Genomic DNA, 26,297 nt, shown 5'->3' with positions numbered 1-26,297 from the left:
AAGAGATTCAGAGCAAATAAGTCCTTTTACAAAACGGAATTTTTAAAAAATGTAACAGAAGAGAAAAACTTAATTTCAAAACCCGAACGTGGGCCGTTAGCAGGTATGAGAAAGTAACAACTCAATGGTATAGGAAAACCAACTGTGTACATCTTTTCTCAGCAACTTGTTCAATGACCTCACACTGGTCATTTGAAATGAAAACTCGAATACAACACAAAGAAATGCAAACAATACAAACTGGGGCTTTGTGTGTGTGTGTGGGGAGGCTGTCAAACACTTATGAGCAAGCACAGCACTGCAACAGCCACAAAAATAATAAAGCAAATGTAAAAACAAAGCAAGTGTTAACTTTGGGAAAAACAAAAAGCCCATCAGAAAGAATCATAGTGCATTACTATGCTTAGCTGCAAATAATTGATTGGATATAATAATGTAAATACCAAACAGTAATATATCCAAAAATTGTACTCTAAGTGCATTGCAAGGAATAAGGGAGCAGAAGCAAAGAGGGAAATCACACACTAAAGCGTGTGTGATCACACACTAATCACACACATGAGCACTAAGCCCTCATTTTTCATGACAGGGGGCCAATAGGTAATAACTAAAACTTGATGACTTGAAGGATAGCTGTTTATATATTATCTACACATGTAGACGTGAGTAAATGCCAAAATAAACAGAAATTTGAAAACAGCTTCCTCTGGGGTTGGAGAATCTCAAGTGGGAGAGTGGGATTACTAGAGAGAGGATCCACTGTAATAAGCCTTTTGCTATTATATTTGACTTTTTAGACTGTATGCATACTTAGTTTCAAAGTTTAAAAAATAGTACGTTAGTTACATTTTTTAGTGACATGCTTGATATGGTTTCAAGTGAAGCATAACTGCAAGGGAAGCATAACTCTAACTGAAAACAACGAGTCCAACTGCCAGTCTGCACAAAACTATACAAGAATACAAAAGTGTAAAAACTACAAAGCAAATCAATATATTTATTATCCTTTTTTTCACCTAATAAGGTATCTGGAGACTGAAATATATGTGGAACATATTATACGAAAATGTTAACATACTGCTTAAAAATAAGTTGACACTATGTTTCCTGCCTTTATGGACACTCAGCCATATATTACATTGATAAAATTAATTTTAGAAAGAGATCCAATATCTCTTCTTAATCAGATTTATTTCTGGGCTTTCTAGTCTGTTCCATTCATGTATCTTTTTTATGCCAATACCATCCTATTTTGATGACTACTGCTTTGTAATATACAGCCGACCCTTGACCAACATAGGAGTTAGGGGTGTTGACCCTGTGCAGTGAAAAATTGGCACGTAACTTTTAACTCCCTGAAAATTTAACTACTAGTAGCTACTGTTGACCAGAAGCATCAGTGATAACATAAATAGTTGGTTAACATGTACTATATGTTATGTGCATTGTTTAATGTATTCTTACAATAAAGAAAGTTAAAAAATGTAATTACTTTTAAATTTTTTTTAATGTTTATTTACTTTCGAGAGAGAGAGTGTGTGTGTGTGTGTATGTGTGTGCGTGCGCACGCAGGTGAGGGACAGAGAGAGGGAGACAGAATCCAAACCAGGCTTCAGACTCTGAGCTGTTAGCACAGAGCCCAATGCAGAGCTCTGACTCACGAACTGCGAGACCATGACCTGAGTCGAAGTTGGACGCTTAACCGACTGAGCCAGCCAGGCACCCCAAGAAAGAAAATGTTATTAAGCAAATTGTATGGAAGAGAAAATACATCTACAGTATTGTACTGTAAAAAAAAATCTGCATATACGTGGACCCATGCAATTCAAACCCATGTTGTTCAAGGATCAAGGAGTTTGAAATCGGGAAGTGTGACGCCTCCAGCCTTGTTCTTCTAGCTCAGGATTGCTTTTGCTGTTTCAGTCGTTTGTGGTTCCATGTGGATTTTACAATTATTTTTCTTTTTTCTGTGAAGAATGCCATTAGAATTGTGATGGGAACTGTACTGAAACTGTAGACAGCTTTGGGTAGTATGGAGGTTTTAATAATATTAAAGTCGTCTAAACCATGAATACAGGCTATCTGGGAAGATTACTTTTCGTGACAAATCATGAGTCTGGAATGTAACATACAAATTGGGGTGGCTCCTTCACACAGATACCCCCATTGGTCTATGCTATCCCCACCTTAATTTTAGAGAACCACCATGGTCCCTACCTCCCCCAATATGTGCTCCAAATGACTCGATCTTTCTCATCATTGTGTCTGGTCCAAGGCTCAGCCCTTTCTATGCTGAACTGTTTGGGAGTGTTCATCTTTACCAGTGAATGTGCCAGTAGAACTTTTACCCAGGGAAAGTCTAGCAGTTATTCAGAATACTGGCCAAGGTGCCCATTCAAAGAGTATATCAGCCACAGAAACTTGGTTTTTACTGAGATGTGATTTTTTTTTAAGTTTACTTATTTATTTTGAGAGAGACAGGGAGAGTGTGAGTAGGGGAGGGGCAGAGAGAGAGGGAGAATCCCAAGCAGGCTCCTCGAGATCAGTGCACAGAATCTGATGCAGGGCTCAATCTCACAATCTGAACCGCGAGATCGTGACCTGAGCCGAAATCAAGAGTTGGACACTCAACCGACTGAGCCACCCTGGCGCCCCTGAGATGTCATTTTTGATCAGATTTAAAAAATTCATTAATAAAGCAAAGAGGGAGAGCAATATGTTAAGCTTACCAAGGCACCTAGAGACAACGCAAGCCAACAATTAAAAATAATACTTGCTAAATCAGATTGTTTTCAATCAGACATTTTGCTCCACAGACCTAAACTTTTTGTATACGGGTCTTTTTTCTGCTTCATCAGAGCCTTCTTTGTGTCCAATGTTCTGTGCTTGAAAACACACTTGAATGTTTCCTGTCTGTAACTGGGAAAACAATACAAAGCAGGAAAGCACTTCCGGCTCACCATTTTACTCTGGGGTTTGTTTTTTCCTATGCAAGCCACTGTGCAATCTCACTAGTCATTCCAACAAGGCTTACTTACATATGGCAGGATTTTTAAATTTATGACTTTTTGGTAAAGCATTAACTTTTTCCCTTGTAATCCCCAAAACCTAACAAGCGGCAGGGCTGTGCAGGCCTTGCTGTCTTCCCCGGTTCCCTTGACTGGTTGTGGTAATGGCCAGCCTTTCAGTCGTGCCTAACAGGAGTCTCACTCTTACTGGGCCAGAAGAAAATGGAAACGCCCCCAACCTGAAGCAGTTCAACTTACCCGGAAAGACACAGATGCTTACACTAGGACACAGGGTCAAAGGAAAATCTCCAACTGGCGTGACAATTTCCAGCTCTAATTGTGGACTGATTTCTGGAGAAGTTTCTGCCATCAGTAGACTCAAATGCCCAATGCCACTAATGTGAAACACCACCTTGTTTCCCAGGATACAGACTACTGCACGTGGGCCGCGTCCACCTGCATAACGCACGTATTACGGGACCATGGCAATGAATGCTCAAGTCCACACCTTCAATGCATGCTGTGATCTGCCAAGCACTGTGCATGACTGACCTCTTCCCTGCGAGCCAGAGAGATCCACGGGGGCAGAGACCAAGGCTATCTCGGCCATCACTGCCCCCTTCCCCAGAGCACCCAGCTTGCCACCTGCCTGCCACACCATTGTGGGTGCTTCGTAAATACACACTGAATGCATTAATGAAAAAGTAAATGGCTGTCCCAACAATAGAGAATGGTTTGAAAAAAAGGTCTTTCTAGATTTCAATAGAGGTAGCAAGAAAAAAATTCAATGGCAGTAGGCAGAAAAGCAGACGTGTGCGTAGAATTGCCTTCCACAGTAAAATCCACAGCGACTAAAATTAAAACATGATAGTGCCTTCCAAAGCTAATGTTGTTGTTTTTTTAATGAAAAAAATACAGCAAGTAAACTACCCATATTACCAGGGGTCAGCAAACTGGGGCCTACAGATCCAATCTAGCTCACTGCCTATTTTTGTATGGCAAGCTAATGGTTTTTACTTTAAAATGGTTGGGGCGGGGGAAAGAAACTCAAAAGAGGAACATACGTACGACGTGCAAGAATGATACGAAATTCAAGTTTCGGTGTGCACAAATCAAGTGTGATTGGAGCACAGCCAGGCTGATACGTTTATGCATCATCTATGGCTGCTTTCACACCACAACGGCAGGGTGGCGTTAACTGCGACAGAGACCAGACGGCCTGTGGAGCTCAAAATATTTACTGTCTGGCTGCCTACCAACCAGGCTGCCAACCCCGGCTGTACACCAGTGATCCTCACGGGGTGTGGTGCAAACCTCGCAAGGAGGCTTTCTGGAGTCACTTTGAGGACTGGTACGTGAAGCCGGTCTGGAGGCGTGTAGCCGGCCTTCTCCGAAGTTCCGCCTCATGTTTGAGAAGCTGCTGCTAAAATGAACGGGGGCGGCTGACTCTGATGATACAGTCCAAATGTGAGGCACAGCCCGATGCTGGTGACGTTGGTGACAGGCAGAAATCAGAAATGATGTCTCTCCTCCCCCTACCCACCTCCGCCCACTCCCCTCCCCAAAACCCACTGAAATATTGTAACTATCGTTCTCTTCCCGATCCTTACCGATACACCAATGCCAGGACAAGTTCTAAATAAATACAACTGCCTGGGTCAGGCGTCGGCAAACTTTTTCCGGAAAGGCCAGATCGTAAATATTTCGGGCTTGCAGGCCACACCATTGCCACCGCAACTACTCCGCTCTGCCGCCGAGACACAGAGGTTGTCACAGACAACATACAGACGAATGGACCTGGCCATGTTCCAATAACCGTGACTTCTGGCCGCTGAAATGTGAGTTCACATAACTTTCCTATGTCACAAAATATTCTCCTGATTTTTTTCCCAAACGTTTAAAACTGCATAGTTTGCCGACCTCTGATCTGTGTAGCGGTTCAGTGTGGTTTCCCAAGAAGCTTCGATCTTTTCTAATCACTTCCAATTCTTCTTACTTTGAAGGGGGATGTCTGCGCGTTCCCAACTTGCTCTTCTGAAGGCAAGCGGCGCCGCTAGCTTTTCGGGATTTCACCAGCTCTGAGCCACTCTCAGCCCGCGAGCAAAAGCTCACCTTTTACCACTCAGTCCCTCTCTCCCCAGGGATGGCAAACACACGGCCCGAGAGCCAACACTAACTTCAAACATCAGTGCCTTCCCACTGCCCCAAGATTGTGGTGTTGACGGCTTTGGTTGACCAAGCCACACGAGAGTTCGTAATTCTGTTGGTTTTTCACTTCAACCATCACTTGGGTGTATCCAAAAAAAAAAAAAAAAAAAAAAAAAGTGAGACATGGAGAGAATTTTTAATAAACTGATTTGAAATGCTGGTTACCTGCAAATATTTAAGTGCATGTTTGAGAAAGAATATAAACTATGACCAATCAATTGAGGCATCTCAATACGGTCTACAGGGCAAAGACATACATGGTCAGCGACTGCAATGAAATTTATATTTGCAGGGAAATTACAGCGGCCAGATGCATTCTGCCGGGAACCAGATTTTGAGCAACGCTGTCCTCTCCTGGTACAAGCCTTTACAAAACCCACTTGAGCCTCTGTGCCCAGTCTGGACACACTCATCTGATTTCACAGTGCGCCAGGGAACTACTGGGTGACTTTTTCCTGTTCTGTCTCATTAGATTAGCTGTCTTCTTAAATTTCTGGGCAGTGATCTGAAGTCTACCTAACTGGATTTTAAAAGTAAAGGAACCCTATGACACTTTATTTAAATGAAACAATTTGTTACACATTCCAAAAGTACTTTTAAAAGACTTAAAAGAGGGTTTATAGACTTCTAAAGGGAAAGTATGGGAAAAGAAAAACAGAAGCCCCTCCCCCCCCCCCCCCCCCCCGTCCCCCCGCATAACACTGAAAAGGAAAAGGGTATTTTTCAGAGGGAAAATGATCAAAGTATTTTGGTAATAGGATGGGTGAAATATACCTAATACCTATTTGTATATACCTAATACATATACCTACGTACATATTTGCCTTCGTATTTATAGCTTTCCTAAGATTAATACCGTTTACTTTTTACCTTAAACAACGATAACAAAACCCTGATGGCTCTTAACTGAATCTCTATACTATTATTTGAATTCCAGTCAATAAGATGAAAGGTTATATTCTCAGATAAACGGAATTGAGTTTTATTGTCTTCCTAGGCACGGAAGCTTAACCCACAGCTTTTTGTTTGGTCAGTTGGCCTTTTTCCCCTCTGGCACACGAAATGGAATCTATTTGCTGTCCCTGCTGTAACCATGTGCTCCACCAACAATTTCTGCTCGTGGCAAAGTCGGAAGGAAGCTCGATGTGCAAGTCCCTGCAGTGGTCTCCCCAGGCGAGTCATTTATAGTAAACCTGCTTGGGCCTGAGGGCAGCTCAGTTTGAGATTTCAAAATGTACTGAAGCAGGCAGAAATATGTGAGAAATATTTTGTAAAGGATCTCAATGCGGACAAAGCATGTGGAGCTAAATCCTATCGGTGAGGGGGGGGTTCTGGGATGGGGGATTCAGTTTACTGCCACAGCCGGGCAAGAAGTCAGGCGGAGGCGAAAGGCCATACACAAAAAAATGTAGAGCAGAAGTGCCAAAGGCAAGGCCACACAAATTCAGGGCTCGGCTCTGACTCAGTGCCGTGGCCACCGGCAGGGAGGCACTCCGCATCTTAAGACAGGTTGTGCAAGCTCTTTTCCAAATGTTTCTCCCTAAGTCAGCACATTTGGACTTTGAAAAGCACGTTCCCATAAAAAGCGGGTTATAAATGATCATTAAGTTCTCAGTCCAGGACCCATTGTGCTTACGGCTTATCTGAAGTGCCCATTAAGCTTACAGCTTATCTAAAAGGCAGCCCTTGTAGGCGCCTATTGATTTCTCTGAGCCACTGTGAATCTAGGCAACAGTAGTAAAAAAAAAAAAAAAAAGAAAAAACCCAAGAGGTAACAGCGATTCTCAACCATAGCTACACATTATAATCCTGGGGGCTTTAAAAATACTACAGGTGATTCCATTTTTTTTTTTAATATTTATTTTTGAGAGACAGAGAGACAGAACACGAGCAGGGGAGGGGCGGAGAGAGAGGGAGACACAGGATCCGACGCAGGCTCCAGGCTCCGATCTGTCAGCACAGAGCCCGACGTGGGGTTCGATCTCACTAACGGTGAGAGTGTGACCCGAGCCAAAGTTGGAGTTTAACTGACTGAGCCACCAGCCACCCCCAGATGATTCCATTTTTATGAAATGGCCAGAAAAAGCAAATCTACAGAGGCAGAAAGCAGATTCGTGTTAACCGAGGGCAGGGGTGGAACTGAGCACTGACTCTAAAATGGCCTAAGGGATCTCATCGGGGTGAGAGAACTTTTGTAAAATCAGACTGTGGTGACGGTCACACGATGCTGTCGGTTTGCTAAGAAATCACTGAGTTTTGGGGGCTCCTGGGTGGCTCAGTCAGTTAAAGGTCTGACTGCGTTCGGCTCAGGTCATGATCTCGCAGTTCGTGAGCCCAAGCCCCACATCAGGCTCCATGCCGACAGCTCAGAGCCTGGAGCCTGCTTCGGATTCTGTGTCTTCCTCTCTCTCTGTTCCTCCCCTGCTTGCACGCTGTCTGTCTGTCTCTCTCTCTCTCTCAAAAATAAACATAAACATTAAAAAAGGAAAAGAAAGAAAGAAATCACCGAGTGTTGCACTTAAAACGTGAGAATTCTATGACATACCAAGGTGGTTTCAGAAAGATTAATACCCGGACCCCAAGCCGGAATGACTGAATGGAACCTCTGGGGGTAGGGCCGGGCATTCTGTTGTAAAGCTTCCCCGGCCATTCCAAAGTACAGCGAGGGTTGAGAACCTCTGAGGGAGGAGGGTCAGAGGACCGAAGCTGGCAGGTGGCGCGGTAACCACCAGGACACGACAGAAAGAGGGTCCGGCAGTAAATGGCTGGCAGTAGCAAAAACAGAGGTGCTCCCATAGAACGGGCCGCGGCCGCACCCTTGCTGGGTCAGTACTGCCTGGAACGGGGTCTGATGTGTGTGACTCACAACCGAGCTCACGCTCCTGCCTTTGCAGGCTGAATGATAAGAACCCGAGGGCTGGTGGACTCTAAGGTTCACCGCAGGCAAAGAAGGAGACGGAATGCGGTACGAGCTGAGTCAGGGCTCTGGGGTCAGACAGATCTGACTTGGGAGTCCCAGTGCTGTTGCTTGGTCGCTGCAAATATGAGTGCCCATGCCTTCCACAGTCAAATGGGAATTATGGTCATAATAATGCCACCACCACAGTGATCGTTTAGCGACGCCATTCATCTCCTTCAGCTCATTAATGTGGTCCCGGGTGAGGGTTCACAGAGAGTCAGCTGTCCGGAGCAGTACGACAGATGACCGCCACCTTCAGATAACTCCCAAGCTAAGGCTTATCTGTGGAAGGCTTCTGCAGTGACCAAGCGTTCTAGCTTCTCCCAGAAGTTACAGCCGAGTGCAGGCCACACAAAGATAAAACTACAACAGAAGCGGGCAGCCCGTTCAACTACAACAAAGAGGTGGTTGTGGACACACTGCGTGGGCTGGAGGCCCCCAAAGAGAATCACAGGCACGTAACGCACAGAAACTCAGAGACCTAGTATGTGGTGAGTTAGCAAAAACCCTTCATCAAAGGATCAACGTCTCAGTCCTCTGTGCCCGACGCCGCTGGGAATGAGGCTATAAAAACGCCAGCCCTGGTGCTTCTCAGGTGTGCCTTCCCAGAGGGCCAAAGAACTCTCTGGACAGAAACCATCTTAGGATGACCTTGCTAGGAGATGTGTAGATCTTCATTCATTCAGCCGGTATTCGTGGAGCCCTCTCTAAATGTCAAGAACTGGGGAGGCTAAAAGGAGAGAAATGAGCCGCAGTCCCCACCCTTGGGAGCTAAAAGGAAAGACAGAAATGTAAAGAACCAACTTTGTGCTGAGTTTCTGGGAGCAGAGAGAGAAGCAGAATGGATTGTGTGGCCAGGAAAGGCTTTACAGGGAAGCAGCCTAAGCAGACCCCAACAGTACGGGAGAGGGAATGCGCAAAGGGTCCTATACTAGGGCACAGAAGAAGAGGAGAGGGGGGCCTGGCTGAAAAGAACCAAGAACCAGGAACTAAGGGGCAACAGGGAGCCATTGATGGTTTCTCTGTCCTGGAGTGGCATCAGATTTGAGTTTCAGAATGAACATTCTGACACTGGAGGACAGGCCAAAGGTAGGAGAGCATTTGAGGGCCTCTGCAGTTATTCAGGGAGTGAACAAGAACACAGGCAGGAAGCCCTCCCAGTCCGATCTGGGCCGATGCCATGCTATTTTAAAAGAAATGGTAGGACTGACTCACTGACTATAAACCATCAGCTTGAAAAACGCTTTAAAAAGTTCAAGAAAAACCTATAAAATGTGGAGGTCTCTCTGGTCAGGAAATAAATCAGAATAGAAACTAGAATTCATGGACCATAACTCAGGTAATCAACCAGCTTTCCAATACTAGATTAAGCTCGCATTCGTACATTCCTCTCTGTTATGAAAGCACTTTTGCATAATTATTTCATTTTATTCTCTTACACGTACCCGTATGGGGCAATTTTTATCCCTATCTCACGGGTGTGGAAACTGGGGCAGCCACCCATTAAATAAATGACATGGGAACCGAAGCCTTTGGACCCTCAGGAAGAGCAGTTTTAAGGTCCCTGACCAAAGCGGACTCTCTCCTCATTTGTTTTCACGCCAGATTCTGGTCCCAGCTCCACCACAAACTAACCTTATGCTCTAAAAATACAACTGGTGACATTCCTGTACCTCACTTTATTTACGTTTGCATCAACCATCTCATGCAACTTTTAAGAGATTGCAACAAAACAGAATATTTGTGAGAAAAGAGAATATTTGAAACCTTCGAAGCTGTGCTTTGCAAATGTACGGGTCGTATCTCTATAAACAACAATAAATGCTACATATTTTTCAAGGCATGCAAGGCAGAGAATTTGCAGTAACTGTGGATCCTCTAAGTGTCTAGGAGGAGAACACATTGCAGATGTAGCCCAGAAAGTTCCATGATCAGCGTGGTGCAGAAAATGAAGGGAAAAAATGTTCACCTGGAAAACTGGGGTGAGGCTCTTTTGCTGGATGACGGCGAGATTCTGGGTGGAGAACACCATAAATCTTCACTTGCCCTTTTTTAAAGGTCAAAGAAAAGAGCGTTCCAACACCGTGGCTTGACGGAGGGAAGGACGCTATTGATGACTCAAAACAGAACGCGAATTTTTTCTTTTACCCTTAAAAAGAGGCTTTGCCTCCAAAGGATATTCAGAATGATGAGATGGTCCCTGAGTGGAACAGTACGGCCCATCGCTGCATTCGACCCCACAGGGTGTCATGCATACTTTGCCACTAACCTTTTCACTCAGTCACTGAGCAAATATCTGTTGGAGTCCCTTCCATGAGCCATCGCGAGTAAGAGTCACGGCCCCTGCGCTGACTGGGCGCAAGGGCTGTCAAGGAAAGTAAGCGATCATGCTCCAGCGCGGTGAGTGAGGCACAGGGCCTCCGAGAGGAGAGGGCTGTCGTCACCACCATCACAGCTAACTAACGTTTACTGAGCTCATACTATGTGCTTGGCACTAGTCCAGGTGCTTCATAAGAGTTAATCCCCTTGACACTGGCGGTAACATCCAGAGGGTAAGTATCGTTACCTCCACGTTAGGTAGGAGGAAACGGAGGCACTGAAAAGTGATGTGACCTGCTCCAGGTTTCACGGGAGGGCGCTGAGTCTGGGCAGTTTTGCTCCCGAGATCCCTCTCTTCGCCTCTGTGTTCCGAGTGCTTTGCGTGTGTGGACTCACTGAATCCTCAAGATAACTAAGCCATCGATGCTATCACCATACCCATTCTGGAGATGAGAAACCTAGACGCAGAGATGATGATAACTTACCAAAGGTTAGAAGTGATGGGAGGGCATCTGATGCAGGCCTGAGAGAGCAGGAAGGTTTTCTGAAACTGGTGATGGCTCTTGAGACCTACTCCGTGAGCTGGATTTAGAAGCTTGGGTGCTGAGGAAGGTACGTGAAGGCAGTGAGGACGGAGGTGGGAAAGAGAGCGAGGGAAGAACACACGCAAGGCGATGACGGGGGTGGGAGAACCCGGGCCCCGGAACCGCTCAGGCTTGGGTGTGTGGGGCCTGCTGGAGTCTGAGGGGGAGCGGGAGGTCATGGCCGCCCACCACTGAAGGAGGGCAAGGGACAGCTGACGACACCCCCGACCCTGGGACCATCCGAGGCTCAGACAGGCAGAGCCTGCTGAAGAGCGCTGGGAACGACCGAGAGGAGGAGCGGTCCCTGCCGGCCTCTGCACCTCAAAATGAGTATCGGGCACTGGTCCACTACCGTAGGGAGGGCACGAGAGCTGAGGAGAGTTCTAGCTCTCCTGAGGCAGGCACACAGGTCCTACTAAGTTAGGGGGTAAGACGAGACAACCGAGATAAACAAGAGCCGCCAAAGGAGACATTTTCAGCCGACCCTCAAATAAGCGGAAGCCTGTGGCGAACTGAATGCGCCCAGAGCCACAGCAAAGCCCAGACTCCTGCAACAACAGACTAGCAGAGCTGAGTGCCCGCGCACACAGCCTGACACCAGAGGTGTGGCGCTCTCAGTGTCTACACGTGGCTGGCATCCTGTCAAAACTCACCACAGGAGAAAAATAGAGACTAGGCGTTATCAGGACACACAGTCAATGGAACTAGATCCAAAGACGGCCAAGATGTTGGAGTTATTTTGCAGGAACTTAATTACAGTAAGTACCTTAAAGCATCTAGTGAAAAAGGCGGACCGAATGAATGAGTAGATGAGGGGTTTCATCGGAGGTTTGGAAGTTGAAAGAAATTATCCAGGGGCGCCTGGGTGGCGCAGTCGGTTAAGCGTCCGACTTCAGCCAGGTCACGATCTCACGGTCCGTGAGTTCGAGCCCCGCGTCAGGCTCTGGGCTGATGGCTCGGAGCCTGGAGCCTGTTTCCGATTCTGTGTCTCCCTCTCTCTCTGTCCCTCCCCCGTTCATGCTCTGTCTCTCTCTGTCCCACAAATAAATAAAAAAACGTTGAAAAAAAAAATTAAAAAAAAAAAAAAAAAAAAAAAAGAAAGAAATTATCCAAACAAGGGGCACCCAGGTGTCTCAAGCCAGTTAAGTGTCTGACTTTGGCTCAGGTCATGATCTCACAGTTTGTGGGTTTGAGCCCCACATCGGGCTCTGTGCTGACAGCTCGGAGCCTGAAGCCTGCTTTGGATTCTGTGTTTCCCTCTGTCTCTCTGTCTCTGTCTCTGTCTCTGTCTCTCTCTGCCGCTTCCCCACTCGTGCTCTCTCTCGAAAATAAAAACATGAAAAAAATTTTTAAAAATGATCCACATGAAAATACAGAGAGGAAGAAAATTGGAACAATATCCAACAACAGTGGGGCAGAGAACTACTCAATACACAATGGCTGGGAAGTCTCCAAATTTAATGAACAATACCAATCCACTTATTCAGAACTCCAAGAACTCCAAGCAGGATAAACACAGAGAACAACACACCTAAAAGGATCAAGGTTGAAGTGTTGAGAAAGAGAAAGAGAAAACCTTGAAGGCAGACAGAAAAAAAAAAAAAAAAAAGAGGCACTTAACGTGCAGGGGAGCGACACAGGAATGACGGCTGACTCATCATCAGAAACACTAGGACCAAGGGACAATAGAGTGGCATTTTAAAGTGCTAAAGGAAGAAAAAACGAACAAACCAGTCAACCTGCAATTGCACACCAAATGCCAATATTTCAAAGATGAAGACAAAACTAGTAACGTTTTTGTAAGTAATCTCTACACCCGATGTGGGGCTCGAACTCACGACCCCAAGATCAAGAGTTGCGTGCTCTGCCAACTGAACCAGCCAGGCAACCCTAAAATAATGACATTTATCAAAGAGACAAAGGTTAAAGAGATCTCATCTCCTGAAGACCTCACCACGGCACGGTCGTGCAGAGGGGAGGGAGAGGGAGGCGGAGAAGGAAAGAATTTAGGCATCTGCCATCTATACCGGACCAGTCTGGGTGGGGACAGCTCTTAGGGAAGGATGATGCCAGCACTGACTTGTCATGGCTGTCTGCAGTCCCGGTCAAAGGAGGGCTGTGAGACTGCACCCGGGCACCCTGGGAAAGAGAACCAGACAGACTGACAGTGACGACGGAAAGATGTGCCAAACCGTCCAACTACGGATGTTTTTTTTTCCCCCAGGCTAAATGTTATTCTTGATGTCATGCCTTAAGCTTCACTGTGCGGGCACATCAGGCACAAGAAGTGTTTGTTAGAGATTTATCTACTTTCTAGTAAAGTATTAGGATAGTTTAGCATAAAGAGAAGACTGCCAACTTTCAGCTTGCGGCTTTTAACTTCTTAGGTCTCTGACATCTTGGGAGATGAAGGAAAAGTTCTGGTTGCAAGTCGGCTTGGCAATTTACAGTTAACTATTTCCCAGCCTTGGCACTTTTGACATTTTGGTCTAAATAATTCCTTCCTGTGGGCTGTCCAGATCACTGCAGAATGTTAAAAGCCAGTGGCAACATGTGCCCCTCTCCCCAGCAGGGACAAGCAAAACCATCTGGAGACACTGCCAGATCAGGGGGTGAGGAGGACGGCAAAACTGCTTCCGGTTAAGAACCACTGGGATTAAAAAAAAAAAAATCTTTAGGGCTGCCAGGAAGGCTAAAAGACAGCAGTCTTTTCGTGTGAATGTCAACGTGACTTAGTCACATTAATAGGACGGGAGGCTTGCAGGAAGAGGAGGGACGCTCCTCTGACTGTGTAATGGTCTGTTTTATGAGTGCTATTCCTGACGATGTACTTTTGGGGGAGTCCTATATCCTGAGAAATCAAAGAACACAGAAACTTGCTTCACTGCTTTTCCAAAGACCGTTTCTTTCCTTAGTGTCCTAAGACTTTTTATGAACTGGTGACAGATTTTTTAATTGCCAAGAACTCTGTACCTTTTTCTCAGTAGCTTGTTTTTTTTTTTTTTTTTTAATGGATGTACTAGCCTTTCTGAGGATTTTCTTACATCCTATTGTCCTGCCTTGGACAATGAGCGAACAAATAAAACAGCCCCAGAGCTGCTTCTTAATCAGTCATCTGGGACTTTTTCTGAATGGCATTTAGTACCATCTTTTCTAATTCCCAGATTTTTTTTTTTTTTAATTTTTAATGTTTATTTATTTTTTGAGATGGAGAGAGACAGAGCATGAACGGGGGAGGGTCAGAGAGAGGGAGACACAGAATTTAAAGAGGCTTCAGGCTCTGAGCTCTCAGCACAGAGCCCGACGCGGGGCTCGAACTCACAAACCGCGAGATCATGACCTGAGCCGAAGTCGGCCGCTTAACCGACTGAGCCACCCAGGCGCCCCTTTTTTTTTTAAATACCTAACGTTTCAGTGGACTGTAATGAGAGAGAAGAAATACACACGTGTTCACCCGGTCACCTGAAACGAAAATGTCTCCCATAATGTCTTAAGTTCACGAGAGAATTTTCCTACCCTGGATAATTTCAGGAACCTACTGGTGGAGACAAGCTGTTGTGCTATAACATATTACTATGGTAGTTGTGTTCCTAAATATTTATGAAAAATCCCCAATTATACGATCAACGCCTACAAAGGCAGGAGGGAAAACAGAATGAAGCATGTTCAACTGGCACAGGAAATTCAATGGCATTACTGGGCAAAGCGTTCCATTCCATCTGGATATCACTTGATCAGGCGCTGGTCTTTTCTCATCACACTCTTAGCAGCATGAACATCTCACACAAGTATACCTCCTTTGCCACCCACAACCCAGAAGAACAGAAAAATACTCATGAAAGTGTGAGTTCAGAAGGTGCTGGCCCCTTGTGGGCGGGTGAGGTGGCTAAGACTGACAGCCCAGAGCACATCTGCTGTGGGTCAAAGCCCCGTCCACCACCTAAAAGCCGTGTGAGTATGAGCGGGTTACTTCATGTCTCTGTGCCCGTTTCCTCGTCCGAAAAGTGGAGATATTAAGAATTTCCAACTTCCAGAACTGAGTGGATTAAAAGAGATGATATACGCAACGAGCTAATTCCTAGAAAGCTCAAAATGTGGTTTTTGTTGTGATGACGTAAGTGGCTGAGAGTGTAGACTCTGCAGACAGACTTGCTGGTCCTGTGACCTGGGACAACTTAACTGAAGCTCTCTGGGCCTCTGTTTTCTCACCTGTAAAAGGGGATAATACAGCACTGATTTTGGTATCAAATGAGTCAACACAAGACTAGCACTTGGGAAAAGGCCTGGCAGATGGTAAGCACCCAAACACACGTAAGCTAGCAGTGTTACAATCATTTTCTTTGGAAGGATCTTTCTGGCAACGGTGTGGAAGGTGCGTGGAGGGCTGGGGAGGGAAGACACACCGGTGCGCAGGGAAACTGAGGACTTGAGAATGAAGAGACCGGAGGGAGAATGGGAGATCCAAGTGAGAATAAGGAGCACCCCCCCCCCCCCCCCCCCCGCCGCCCAAAAGCAGCGGATAAGGAGGGGAAGCGACAGAGAGCTATTACAAACATACAACACACAGGTGCGAAGAAGCCCCAGATGAACGAGCCTGGCTGTGGCTCTGCGCAACAGGTGAAGGAAAGAGGCCGGCTGGACAGACGGCTGGAAAGGATGTGAAAGACACCCTCTGTGACTGACTGAGGTCAGAGAAGGAAAGGGACCCAGCAAAGCACAGAGGGGGGCTGTTCAGGAAAAGAATCCAGAAAGACAAGAGACTGGAGGATGAGGTGGACGATTTGGGTTCCAATTTTAGAAGTGGTTCTTAAAACGCCAAGGCAGATTTCTTTCTGGAAAGGAATGCCAGTTTACATTCCCACCTGTGTATGGCTGTATGACGGCCTTCGTCAGTGCTCCCAAGACAGCAACATATCATCATTTTGAGCTGTGCCAGTTTAGTAAGTGAAAAATGCAGTCTCAGAGCTTTGGGTTTCTTCGGTTAGCTATACTTTTGAAATGAGTTTTATGTACTTACTGGTCATCTGTATTTCATCTGTGAGCATTCTGTTCATGGCATTTGCTCACTATAGTGTGCTTTTTTGGGAGAGAGAGGGAGAGAGAGAGAGAGAGAGACAGGTTAGTGTAGGAGAGGGGCAGAGGGAAGGAGACAGAGAGCAGGAGGGAGGGAGGGAGGGAGGAAGAGAGAGAGCGAGCGAGAGAGAGACAGGTTAGTGTAGGAGAGGGGCAGAGGGAAGGAGATAGAGAGCAGGAAGGAGGGAGGGACAGAGGAAGGGAGGGAGGGAGGGAGGGATGAAGAGAGAGAGAGAGAGAGAGGGAGAGAGAGAGAGAGAGAGAGAGAGAGAGAAAACCTTAAGCAGGTTCCAAGCTCAGTGTGGGGCCCAACATGGGACTTGATCCCATGACCTTGGGATCATGACCTGAGGTGAAATCAAGAGTCAGACGCTCGACCAACTGAGCCACCCGGGTGCCCCTGTCGTGCACTTCTTTCAACTGATCGATAACACAGCTTTATACATTGAAGATATTAATGCTCCGTGGTGGCTGCTCCTGTTTCCACCTAATCATTGGCCATAATTTTAATTATGAGATAGGCAGACAGAAGTTTAATTCTTGTGTGGTTAAGTTTACAATGGTGGTTTTATTTGCGTGGTTATCTTTTATTGTTCATTCTCTGTACTTTTAGGCCAGAGCATGAAGAACTTTCCATCTTTTCCTCCATTCTGTGGTTCTGGGTTTTCACTTGAAACTCTTCATCCGTTTGGAATCGACTTTGGCCCCTAATGGTGAGGTAAAATCTAACCCGCCTGCTTTTTCCAGTGCTAACCTGTTGTTTCATACTGTTTCCTCCCTGTCTTCTGACGCCTCCTTACCTCATGCCGCCTTCTTAAATCTCCCAGGGCCGGTTCCCAGGTGGTAGCAGGAGCCCCGTCTCACCAGCGTGGGAGCGCAGCCGGGAGGCTCGGGCGGCCGAGGTCAGACAGAGAGCTGGGGGACCACACGGACTCGAGTCCAGTTACTCTTTACTAGACTCCAGCTGCCCCACAGGAGTCTTCGTTTTCTTAAGCCCTCACCTGAAAGCTTTGAAAACATTATGGAACGGACTGACTATCAAAAGAAGCCGATTATTCAGGGAAAGTAATTTCATGGGATCGCCAGAGCTCATCATGGAGAATATCCCATCTCAGCTTTTCTGGGCAAGGCTCTCACAGACGTCAAGTGTGTGTTCTGGAGAACAGCGGAACACCACCCACCTACACGGGAGGTAGACACCTGTAAACAGCGCTTCTCCACAGATGTGTTTCTAGCGTGGGGGCCGTGACTACACATCTCTCCAGGAACTAGCCCGGGGTTCTTGGCCATGGGCTTGAAGAGGTCTGTGGAGTCCGTGAAATTCTCTGCCAATTTGTGTGTGTGGATGATTTTTTGGGGGGGAAGAGGCCGTCAGAACCTCCCTGTAACATCTACAGGGAGCAAGGTTTCTATTCCTAAAGACTGTTCTAAGAGTCAAAGGCTGCAGTTAAGTCCACTGCCCTGTGACCTGCTGATCACTTCTTTAGAAGTTATGTTAACATATATTGCCAGGGTGCCTGGGTGGCTCAGTCAATTAAGCATCCGACGTCAGCTCCTGTCACGATCTCGCAATCTGTAGGTTTGAGCCCCGTGTTGGGCTCTGTGCTGACAGCTCAGAGCCCGGAGCCTGCTTCGGATTCTGTGTCTCCCTCTCTCTCTGCCCCTCCCCTGCTCACATTTTCTCTCTCTCTCTCTCTCTCTCTCTCTCTCTCCCTCTCTCTCTCAAAAATAAAAACCTTTTAAAAATTAAAACTAACGAAACAAATAAAAACCTATTGCCACATAGGCTCCATTTCAAATTTCTCTTCCAGTTCCTTCCTCAGTCCAAGTGCACTGTGATTGTTTTCTCCATACGGTTAGGCTACCTCAATTCAGTATTCTGCCTTTAAAGCCACACGCCTGCCAATCTTATGACTGAGCCTTGGAACAAAGGCTCAAACATCAGACACACTACAAGGTGTGTGGCTCCAAAAGCAGAGGGAAAATGCTTGTAGATTTCCACTGAGAACCACTCAGATTAGGACATTCGCACTTAAACACGACTTCACCTTACCACATTTCTGGAACGCCTAATTAGGGTGAAATCACACGCCCTTTAGACAATATTGCTAGAAACAATTATACAGCTACACATTATTTTCGAGTCTAACCAATTAAATGAGGGATGAAAAAGAAATTGCTGAAAGAAAAGGAAAAGGAGAAATAAAAACATAGATAATACATACGTAGAAATTCAAAGAAGTAACAAAAATGATCAGCTGTGACTAATTTAGCACATCTTTATTTAGTACGTAAAGATATAGACAGACATTAACATCACTCACGTTTGCCAACTGAACTAATTAGGCACTCTTCCAACGACAACAAAGCCCTCAGGAAGCACAGAAAACCTTTGTGTATAGAAAGAGACGTGCCAGGCTCATGGGAAAGGACATCAATCCTCCCCAAAGTTTAGTTCACAGATATGCCAGGCCATCAATGCCTGGGATTTACTTATTTTTGGGTTCTCAGGACCCATCCCATAGCAGGGACCCACTAAATATATGGATTAATGTGCTCTCGACCAATCACAATCATAGCATTTTTCTAGGGACTAGAAACGATACCAAAATTCACTTCTACACAGAAATGGGAGACAGCAACTGAAAAAGGAAAGCCAAAGGAGCCCAGCTCTGCCAGATTGAGAACACATTACACATCCACAGTTATTATTAGCACAGTGTGGTGTTGGTGCGCACAAACACACCCACCCGAAGCCACGTGTCAATGAAAACAAAGTCAACAGAAAGTCGAGGCAGGTGTGAGAATTCTATGGTTCAAAAAAGAGAAGCATTTGAAACGAATGGAAAAGCGAATAATCACTGTGTCACCGACTTCAGTAAATAACATCCAGACGTAACCCGAATCACGCCAACCCCTCCCTTCTTCACCCCTAAAGCCATGGTGCTAAATAGTTTCTCACGTCAGTCCCATGCCATTGTCCTGCTCTGGGGGCCATCACCTCTCCCTTAGGCTGCTGCCATCGCTTCCTGCTTCCTGACTCGACTTTCACTCGTGTCCCTTCCCCTTCCTCCACAGTCCTGGCTCACCTGCCACCACAGGACACCTCCTCAATCACCAGCTTGGCTTCCTCAACCTTCTGCACATATGGGCTCCCCCAATTCTACTGCAGCGGTCCTCAAACCACGATCCCCCAAAACTGGCCCGGAAGCTTTTCGAACAATGGTCCTCCACCCATGAGCACAAAGGCCGATTGATACTGCCCGTCTCTAAGAGTTGACGTCCACGGCCACAGGTGTTCGTGTATTTTAGTCCTGCCATCTTGGGGTTGTCTGAGGAACGTTACACATCCTAGCGTGTCCAAGAAGGTAAAAGCCGTGAGAGTAGTGAAAAGGTTCTAAGGGGAGATGAACAAGCATGATGCAAATTAAGGAAATGAGAAGCTTCACCGTGAGAAATGATGCCTCCACAGATTTTCCCATACAAATATGGGACACATTCATTTCAACCTTAGCAGAAAAAATGAAAAATTGTCTATTTTGGGGAAAGATGGCTGTCAGTTTTTATTAAGCAAAGAAAATAAGGGTACACTGGTTTTAAACCTTGTTTATTAATGTTGATTTATTTTGAGAGAAGAGAGAGAGAACAAGTTGGGGAGGGGTTGAGAGAGGGAGAGAGAGAATCCTAAGCAGGCTTCAAGCTATCAGCGCAGAGCCTGACACGGAATGGGGCTCGAACCCATGAACCGTGGGATCATGACCTGAGCTGAAATCAAGAGCTGGTTACTTAACTATGAGCCACCTAAGCCCCCTGATTTTAGAGCTTCAAAGCTTTTAAGAACCAACTTACTCTATCCATTGGATGGAAATGCATCCAGAGGCTTGTGAATTTAAACACCACAATTGCTCTGGACTTAAGAACATATGGATCTACAAACAGCCGTTAGTTCACTACCTCATTGGAAAATAAGAGCTGGACAGACTTTTTCCACTGCTAGCAATCAGATAGTGTTGCCTTTTTCCAATTTAAAGCAAACAAACAAAACATGAAGTTAAAGGACAAGATGGTCAGTGGGTTAGGTTTCCCCCGAGAATTTTTCTTCTCCCTGGGAATTCTCTACCACCCATCACCCCTACCTTCCTGTTCTCAAGATTATTCAGGTGTCCCATGTCTGAGAAGGCCTCACGGACCCCTGGGCACATCTCAGCGACCCCATGCCAGCGCCCACGCTACATCTATCCTGCACCCACCGTACCTAGTGAAGTAGAAGTACTTTCGTGTATTTCCCCAAGGTACAGACGGGCATAGGTTCAAGTGGCCAGTCCTGTCTATGCATCAAAGTATCCAGCGACCATGTGAAGTCCAAGCTGGTAGACTTCTAAATGTTCACACTGACAGGGAGCTGGTCATTGCTTAGAAGAATTTCTGTGCAGTTCTGAACATTTGTTTTCATTTGAGTACCTGGTCACTCGGTCTACCTTTTCTACTATAAACGTTTTAGGAGGCAGAAATTTAACGAACCCATTCAGAAATGATAGAAAAACTGCTAATGAAACATGAATGGAGAGATCAAGTGGACAACCAGGCCGAAGTATCTCTGATAAGGAAGACACTTAAAAAAAAGAACTGTGAGAAAGGACAGAGAGAAACATGCTGGGACCAATCAAAAGGAAGGAGTCTCGGCAAGTAATGAATAAGCTGTAATTCACAGGGAATAGCAAGACTTCAGAAACGAGTCTTGAAACCTGGAGAGCTGAGATGAACTTAATATTGTTTTCATGTCACTGGCTACAAAGAGGCTCCTCCTATTCAAAAGCAGTTTCTTCTATAAACCACAGGGTCGGTCGGATTTTCAACAGAATCCGCTTTATTTTCTGAATCTTGTATCAAACCTGTACCTAGTCGTGAATGCGTTCCCTCAAGATTCTGTCCCTGCACCCATTACGTAATGTACCTGAGGATAAGAACGTGAACTTGTTTACCTTGTCATGTATAAATAAATCAAGATGTGGCACTCATACTTCCTAAGGCCTGCTAGAATAAGTACAACCGGCTGTATTCAAATTATCTGCTTGTAGGTCTCTCTCCCCACTCAAATTCCTAGGAATCTGTTATCTTTTTCACCCCAGCATTTGACAGGTTCTCAGCAGACAGGTGTTGAACCGAAACTGGGGATTAAAAAACGAAATTGACAACTGGCAATTAAATGACCAAATAACACATATAGAAAACTCATCAAGAAATACAAATATGGGACACATTCATTTCAACCTTAGCAGAAAAAATTAAAATAGGTAGATTTTTTACAAGACAGCATCTAATGTTACCAGCCTAACGGTGAAACACGACATTCATCATATCACGCACGGTGACGTACGATCCAGTGTAAATTATTTGCCACACCGTAACTCAATGATAGCACTATCGTTTCAAAGACAATTTAGCAATACTAGGATGACATAAAATGTCCTCCGAACGTCATGATGTCATCAGAAGAAAATAATTTAGAGAGGAATAGCTATGACCATTAAAATTTCGATTGGCCATGTCAGACCAAAGTGGAGGCCCAGATGTCCCACGTATGGATAAAATCCAGCTCAAGCTAGCTAAGCCGGTTGGAAGACAATTGTGAGTCCAGGTTAAAAAACAAAAACAAAAAACAGTTCAAACCGTAAGAGACTCTTAAATACGGAAAACAAACTGAGAGTTGATGGGGGGTGGGGGGGGAGAGGAAAGCAGGTGATGGGCCTTGAGGAGGGCACCTGTTGGGATGAACACTGGGTGTTGTATGGAAACCAATTTGACAGTACATTTCATTAAAAAAAAAAAGAAGAAAGAAAAAACCCCGCAAGCTTGAACTAACTAAGGCCACCGAGAGGCAGAGACCAAGTCAGAGATGGTCCAGAGGCAGAGCTGCCAGATGGCAGGGAGAGCCTGGATATAAAGAAGATGGAGGAGAAAGAGGGGGATCGCAGGTGACAGAGGAGATGCGGCTTCCGGCATTCAGTGCGCCAGGGCGGGTGTCCACAAACTCTTCCTGCAAAGGGCCAGGCGGTAAATAGCATGGGCTCCGTGGGCCATTCGGTCACCATGAGATCTGCTTGACTGTGCTGCTGCAGTGCGTGGCTGTGATCCAATAAACCTTTTTCACAAAACAGGCAGTGGGCAGGATTTGGCCTACAGGCCAGAGGTTGCTGACCCACGGCCTAAGGAATACAGGGAAAGAAGGCCAATTTGAGGATGCAGTTCATGAGCTGAATTTCAGCAGGACATTTAAATAGAGAAGTTCAAGACAAAGATCAATCTGGAGATGAAGAGATGCCAGGACTAGAGACATAAAATTAAGGAGCACCCAGAGGGGGGTCAGTCTTGATCAAGCATCTTGATCTTAAGCCGAGACTCTTGATCTCGGCTCAGGTCACGATCTCCCAGTTCGTGAGTTTGAGCCTCACGTCAGGCTCTGCCCTCACAGCATGGAGCCTGCTTGGGATTCTCTTTTCCTCTCTCTCTGCCCTTTCCCTGCTTGTGTGCGCTCCCTCTCTCTCTCGCTCTCTCTCTCTCTCCCAAAATAAATAAATAAACTTAAAAAAAAAAAAGACATCAAGTTGAAAGTCATCAGCCGTGGGGCGGTAGGTATGGGGATAGGACCAGGGATACGGTCTGAGAGGACAGAAGATGAGGCACACCTCCCAGTCCAAATACAGGGGCGGACATGCAATGGCACTTCAGATCACTGTGGCCCTGGAAAGGCAGGGACATTATAATCTAACCCCCCTTAACTCAAACTTTTTAAAAAAGAGGGCCCTATCTTAACTTCGGGTTCTCATTCCCTTTTCCAAAATAAATAACATTAAACTTTCAAATTCATAGATGAGAAAGAAAACTTCCCAGTGGCTAGAAAATAAGGCAGTGCTCCAGTGTTTTTTTCTTTTGAAATATTTTACGCTCCAAAATTATATAATAGGGGGTATAGCTCAGGGGTAGAGCATCTGACTGCAAAATTATGTGACATATACGTAAAGCACAACGAATGATGATAAAGCAAACGTCCCATCCCCATCTCAAGAAAGCGTTCACTACCAAAACACCACGGTCCAACTTTTCATTCGGTAAGAATCAGTCTCGCAACCATAGGTCAGAGCAGGCAGCCCAAGGCCAGATAAAGCTTGCAGATATATTTCCTCTGGCCTACGTCCAGCGGTTTCTTTTCTTTTCCTTTTTCATTGCTGATACTTAAGTATCAATAAACTTCACGAAAAAATCAGCGTTCTGGAGTACCCTTAAAAGTGGGAAGGTGGGTGTTCCTGCACCCACATTCACCATGTCCACAGGTAGCTAGACTTGCCAAGAGCAAGCAAGCCCCTGCAATGAGCTAGTTTTGCTATTCCTCGCCTCTCTCTACTGCCTTACATCTACCTTCCCTTCGCTTATTAATTTTACCTGCCTAGCACTTGAGTCTGTGACTCCTAGTTACAGAACATCATTGTGAGGTTTCTAACTTTTTGGAGTAAGGGGGCATTACGTAGAGTAAAAGGCAAAAAACCAAAACAACAAAAAACCATCTCAGACTCTCTCAATAGGAGCATTACTACTGAGTAAACCAGCTCCATAACCCCTTATCCATCATTTTGAAATCTAAAAAACAAGGTTTTTTGGTAACTTATTTGGTAACAAAACTTGACCTGAACTAATATGAAGCCATTTACAATCTTTAAGTGTTCCATTTAGCATGAAGTACCTTTATATTTTCACTCTAGAAATATTAACATATTCAACGAAGGGCTGCTGACCCACACCATGGATTATACAGTAACAGCATATGTACGTTTTTACTTTTCTAAAATCTGAAAAAGGGGCGCCTGGGTGGCTCCGTCGGTTAAGCATCCGACTTCGCCTCAGGTCATGATCTCGCGGTCCGTGAGTTCGAGCCCCGCGTCAGGCCCTGTGGTGACAGCTCAGAGCCTGGAGCCTGTTTCAGATTCTGTGTCTCCCTCTCTCTGACCCTCCCCCGTTCATGCTCTGTCTCTGTCTCAAAAATCAATAAACGTTAAAAAAAAATATTTTTTTTAAATAAAATAAAATCTGAAAACGTCTGAATTCCAAAACTCATCTGGCTCCTAGGTTTTTGGAAAAAGGACCGTGGGCCTGTTGTACTTTTAACACCCACGTTTAAGAAAATAGACACACACAGCAGATAGGAGTGTAACAATATTTGTACATGGATCTATACTTGATTGATAACGATGGCACCTGCCTACATTTGAGAAAAAGAAACAGAATGATAAAGGCCAGACATCGCCAGTCCGACAAGACTGCGTGGTGTGCATACTGACTCTGGGACCCTATACCATATACCCATGTCAATCTCAGGGGCAGGGGGCTGCCGTGGACACACTGGGAACCACGACCACAGACATCATTTCCTATTAGAATAACATGCTGCCTTCACGTGTAAAACCAACGCCATAAGGCCACACATGACCACATCTGTTTAGGGTTCATTTTGGTTCAGTGAACCATGGGCTTTCTTCACGCACCTATAAACAACCCTGTTTGATTTCACAGGAGGTAAAGTGGATGACCAGGCCACGGAAGCTCGGATTCAGAAGTCGCGGGGAGAACACATTCCTCTCCTCCTCTGCTCTATGCAGAGGCTGGACGGGATCCACTCAGACTGAAGCGAACCAAGCACAGCCACCTCCCCTGGAAAAGGCGGAGGAAGTCAGGGTGTAGAATAGGTGAGGGGTGGAGAATGTTACCGCTGATAGAGCGAGGACACGGTGTGCAGTTTGCGACGCCGAATACAGAAAGGGCCGTCTCGCGGAAGAGAGACGCAGGCGTCGTGGCACCAGAGGACTCCCCTGGGACTCACGGGCAGAGATGCCTTTGACTCGCGTTGCCCCTAACGCAACGGGCTACCTCGCGAGGCAGAGACTCCGCTGCTCCTGGAGGAGGTCGTTACAGACCTGTGAGCAGGGAGGGGTCCACAAGGAACATACCACAGCAGGACAAGCCAGGTAGGGACCAGGGCACACTGGACGGTCGATGCCCCACCCGGACGGGACAGCACCTACGCAGCTGCAGCTACGACGATGTGTCCTTGCACAAGGGTGCGATGCCAGGCTTCACTAGGTCTTGCAAGATTTGAGAAGCAGCAGGAAGCCCAGGTTTCCATATGAAAACTCCCAAGTGTTCAATGTGGGCCAATGATTGTCATTAATACTTCCACACATAAGAAATAGACCAAACAGAATGCATCTTCACCCTGCAGGCAAACATCACGGACCTTTGGTTTTCACGATTCACGTATCCAGAATCTCAAAGGACTCCACCAGGCTTTCCCAACCTCACCACTCTTGACATTTGGGACCAGATAATTCTGTGCGGCGAGGCTGTCCTGGGCGGTGTAGGCTGGTCAGCAGCATCCCCGGCCTGTGTCGCCAGATGCCAGGAGCACCCCACGCCCGAGCCAAGTCATGACAAAAACAAAAATGTCTCCGGCCATTGCCAAATGTCCCCCAGGGGGCCATCCCTGGCAGGAGCCCCTGGACAAGAGCAACATCCAACCCCTAGCTTCCAGGATTTTGTGGAAACGTCGTCACACAGAATTCTAACACGGGGTTTCTGAAACAAAGAGTTGCCTGCGTGAAGGAAGGACTCCTATCTGCTTTGGAAGCAGAACCCTGGTTTCTGATGAACAGCAGCACTCTTATTAACTAGCCCGATGACCTCTCTGAGTCCTCGCTTCCTCATCATTAAACCAGGAATAAATAACATCACCTCTGGGAGTTGCTGTGGAGAAGGCAGTGAGAGACTTGACTCAAAAGCATCTAGCCCAGCAAGTCAGCAAGCACCAAAGACATTTCATCCACACGAACCCTTCCCTGGCGGGCAGCCGGCCCAGTGTCTACAGTCGGAAACACACAGGGTCCAGAGTCACACCCTGGCCCCAAGTCCTGCCTCGGCCACTCCCTGGCCAGGCAGACAACGGCAGGTCATTTTTCTTCTTTCTAAACCAGAAATGATAACAAGCGTCAGTAGGTGAGACCAGGCCAGGTGGTTCGGTACAGCGCTTGGTAAACCAAACCAGGAGAGAAGTAGTGATGATTGCTACTCTCGGATCTCTGAAACGTTTCTGTAAAGGAA

The 26,297-nt window shown here is 46.1% G+C and overlaps 1 protein-coding gene and 1 long non-coding RNA gene across 9 annotated transcripts in view; one reads left to right on the top strand and one right to left on the bottom strand.

Moving 5' to 3' along the window:
• Positions 1-26,297, bottom strand: part of ARHGAP17 (Rho GTPase activating protein 17) — an 88,528-nt gene that overhangs the window by 57,251 nt on the left and 4,980 nt on the right. The window contains exon 1 of one of the 8 annotated variants that reach the window (XM_078439973.2): positions 10,980-11,911. The exons of the other annotated variants lie outside the window; for them this stretch is intronic. The gene's annotated coding sequence lies outside the window, so the exon portion shown is untranslated. Of the gene's footprint in view, positions 1-10,979; positions 11,912-26,297 lie in introns of those variants that run through there. 8 annotated transcript variants of the gene reach the window in all.
• Positions 16,767-17,849, top strand: LOC145713298 (uncharacterized). The gene is made up of 2 exons (XR_014136353.1): positions 16,767-16,864; positions 16,979-17,849. It is a non-coding gene; the product is annotated as an uncharacterized LOC145713298 (long non-coding RNA).

This window comes from Panthera onca, chromosome E3 (assembly GCF_046562875.1).
Source record: "Panthera onca isolate mPanOnc1 chromosome E3, mPanOnc1 haplotype 2, whole genome shotgun sequence".
NCBI lineage: Eukaryota > Metazoa > Chordata > Mammalia > Carnivora > Felidae > Panthera > Panthera onca.
The sequence above is the reverse complement of the archived record's forward strand: the minus strand, read 5'-3'. Positions and strand labels throughout refer to the sequence as shown.